Below are 3581 nucleotides of genomic sequence, written 5' to 3'. Positions count from 1 at the left end.
TGGTAGGGGCAAAGTCCGAATAAACAGAAAGAAGGGAGGAGGGCAGAGGGGGAGGGGGAGTGCTGGGAAAACACAGGGCTCTGAGGACATTTGCAGAAGTCCAGAGAACAAGCAGAGTCTGAGGCTGGGTCCTTGGACAGCTGCTGTGTTCCATAGGGCCACCTGCCTGCTCACCTTTCTAAGTGACCTCTGCCCTGGGGGTGCCTGGCCCGGAGTGGCAGCGGACAAGATTCTCCCTGAAGACGATTTCACGGGCCCAGTAGCAGAATCTGAAGTTCATCTCAGATGATGGCTGATACAAACAATACCACCACACTAAAGGGAAAACCGGGCCCTGAGCTGCGCACTGACTACAGCGCTTGGGCCATGCATATGGGACTGTAGCACATACCTGACGTGCAGGTGCAGCCTTCCTTGTGGTTCACTTGAAAGGAAATGGGTCACTTTCCCATCTAAACTCCTCTCCGCTGTTGCAATGGTCTGGGTGTCACATTTTCAAGTTCCTGGTTGCACGGTGGAGGGCAGCCTCCTGACTCATGTCCAACTTTACTGGAGCAGCAGCAACAGCGATGAACTTTTAATAGGCCAAACCACTGAGAGTTCAGGTTGGTTTTGTTGAAGCAGCCCCTGTTAATTACTATACTAATATGTCTCCCTGAGGCCCTCTGCACTTCTTGCTGAGTCTGTAATAATCACTGTAAATCACATCTGTCAAACCCTCTCAGTGTTAGCAGGGTTCGCCTTAAGCTTCCATGGGCTTGGCTCATGGCACAATTTTCTCCTGGAGTTGCTGTTGAGAAAGTAATGATAGAATGAAATCTGCTTCTTCCCCTCAGTGGTGTGGCACAAAACTACTCAGTAGCTTCTAGTAACGTAAGCCTAGAATTTCTAAATGTCATCTGGGTAAGTAGATAGTAAATTTTGTATCTTTTGTATATGTTACAAAGAGGAGAATGGTACCAGAAGAGAATGAGGCTCAGGACAGTCAGTGAACTTGGCCATGATCACATGGTTACTGAGCTGTGAGGCTGTGGTTGCTACCCAGGGAATTCTGATTTCAAAGCTCATTCCATAATGCCCTGCTGCCCTGACTGACAAGTTGTCCCTATTTATTTATTTCTTATTTTTATTTTTTTAAAAGAGTTGAGCATCTTTTTTTAAAAAGACTTATCTATTTATTTGAGAGAGAAAGAGTGAGAGAGAGCATGAGCTAGGGGATGGGCAGAGGGAAAGGGAAAGAGAAAAATCCCCAGGCCAACTGCCCACTGAGCGTGACTCCCCACTGAATGCAGAGCCCCATGCAGGGCTGGATCCCACAACCCTGAGATCATGACCTGAGCCCAAATCAAAAGTCAGCTGCCTAATCAACTGAGCCACCCAAGTGTCCCAAGTTGCCCCTATTTAATTCACTATGGGAGATAGTCCACAAAAGGAGAATACTAGTATATTTTATTTTTTTAAAGATTTTATTTATTTATTCATGAGAGACAGAGAGAGGCAGAGACACAGGTAGAGGGAGAAACAGGCTCCATGCAGGGAGCCCGATGTGGGACTTGATCTCGGGACTCCAGGCTCAGGCCCTAGGCCAAAGGCAGGCGCTAAACCACTGAGCCACCCAGGGATCCCACTAGTTTATTTTATTTTTCATTTATTAGAGAGAGAGAGAGAGAGAGAGAGTGCACAAGTAGGGGGAAGGGCAGATAGAGAGGGAGAAGCAGACTCCCCATTGAGCAGGGAGCCTGACTCCGACTTTGGGGCTCAAATCCAGGACCCCAGGATCATGTCTTGAGCTGAAAGCAGAGGCTTAATTGACTGAGCCACGCAGGTGCCCCAGAATACTCGGTTATTAACCTCAAGGAGAGTAGGTCAGACGAGATCACTAGGTGAACCAAGGTAAGATAGTTAAAAAGCAGTATTAAAAAGCACCCATGTATAAAGAAGATGTGGTTTATGTATACAATGGAATATTACTCAGCTATTAGAAATGACAAATACCCACCATTTGCTTCAACATGGATGGAACTGGAGGGTATTATGCTGAGTGAAGTAAGTCAGTCGGAGAAGGACAAACATTATATGTTCTCATTCATTTGGGGAATATAAATAATAGTGAAAGGGAATAGAAGGGAAGGGAGAAGAAATGTGTGGGAAATATCAGAAAGGGAGACAGAACGTAAAGACTGCTAACTCTGGGAAACGAACTAGGGGTGGTGGAAGGGGAGGAGGGCGGGGGGTGAGAGTGAATGGGTGACGGGCACTGGGGGTTATTCTGTATGTTGGTAAATTGAACACCAATAAAAAAAAAAAAAAAAAAAAGCACCCATGTGAATGAAACAGATTTGAAATACTGCAGGCATCCAGACAAGGGGAGAGATAGAGGCATGCACGTCTGGGAGTACCAGGCTTCTCAAAGCTTAGAGAGTTGAAGGGAGCCAAGAAGGATGGATAAATTGTGGAGCAAGAGGAGGAAAGTTCTATGCAAGAGAGAATACCCTAGCAGGCCCTGAGGGGGGAAACAGCCTGGGGGCATTCAGGGGTCATAGGGGAAAGCAATCGGACTCTATGGAGATGAGTGGGGTGGAAGTCAAGGGATAGGAGGCCTTAAAAGGCCTGGCTGAGGAGTTTGGACTTGACCCTGAGGCAAGGGTGAGACATGGAACAGGAAGGAATCAGTTGTTTGAGGAAGCAGGTAAGCTGAGGAAAGTTTTGGAACGTTGAGTTTTCTTTAAAGATATAATTGGTCTCAAGTGGTTAATGGTCCGGGGATTTGACTCCAGAAAGATGAAGATCTAGAATGTCAATTTAGTAGATATTTCATGCTTACAGTTGGTCTTCCTTCCTGACTAGCAGGCCATCCTTTCAATAGCTTTGAATGAGAAATGTATTCATGTACTGTTTCAATTCTGGACACTAAAGATCAAAAGGGCCGTCCTCTGGCCCTTAGGTCTGAGTCACTTTCTTTGGCTTCAGTTATTTCATCTGCAAAGTGACAGTGTTGGACCAGTCTCTGGTAGTCAGTTATGGTGACTATGAGCTCTTAATTTATATCTTGCTTTTCATAAACCATTCTGTCTCTCCCTGCTGCCACCCACCCTTTCCCGCACCCTAGCCTTGCCTTTTTTTTTTTTTTTTTTTTTTTTCCTTGGAGGTTGTCCTGGGATATGTGAGCAGTTTTCCTTTCTGGGGTCTTTGGTTGGATGGAATATAAGCCATCTGACCTACTTTTTATGGGGCCTGACTGCCTGTTCTTGTCTTTTGGCCAAAGCCTCATGTCTCAAGGAATGCAGTTCTCTTCAACTGCAGCATGTGAGGACCTTGGTAGACATCAGTGTTCAAAAATCACCTCTTTGAATACACACTGAAACATTTATGGATAAAATGATAGGCCATCTGCCAAGTGGGTAAGGTATAGATGAAACCAGATTGGCCAGAACCTGATCATTGTTGAAGCGGGTTGATGGTACGTGGGGTTTCATTAAACTATCCTGGCTACTTATGTAAATTTTTAAAACATTTCCACTAATGAAAAGTTAAAAAAAAGAAACACACACACTTTTTTTGTTTCATGCCGCAGCGTCCAG

The sequence above is a fragment of the Canis lupus genome, chromosome 34 (assembly GCF_011100685.1).
Source record: "Canis lupus familiaris isolate Mischka breed German Shepherd chromosome 34, alternate assembly UU_Cfam_GSD_1.0, whole genome shotgun sequence".
Lineage (NCBI taxonomy): Eukaryota > Metazoa > Chordata > Mammalia > Carnivora > Canidae > Canis > Canis lupus.
This window is presented reverse-complemented; position numbering follows the sequence as displayed.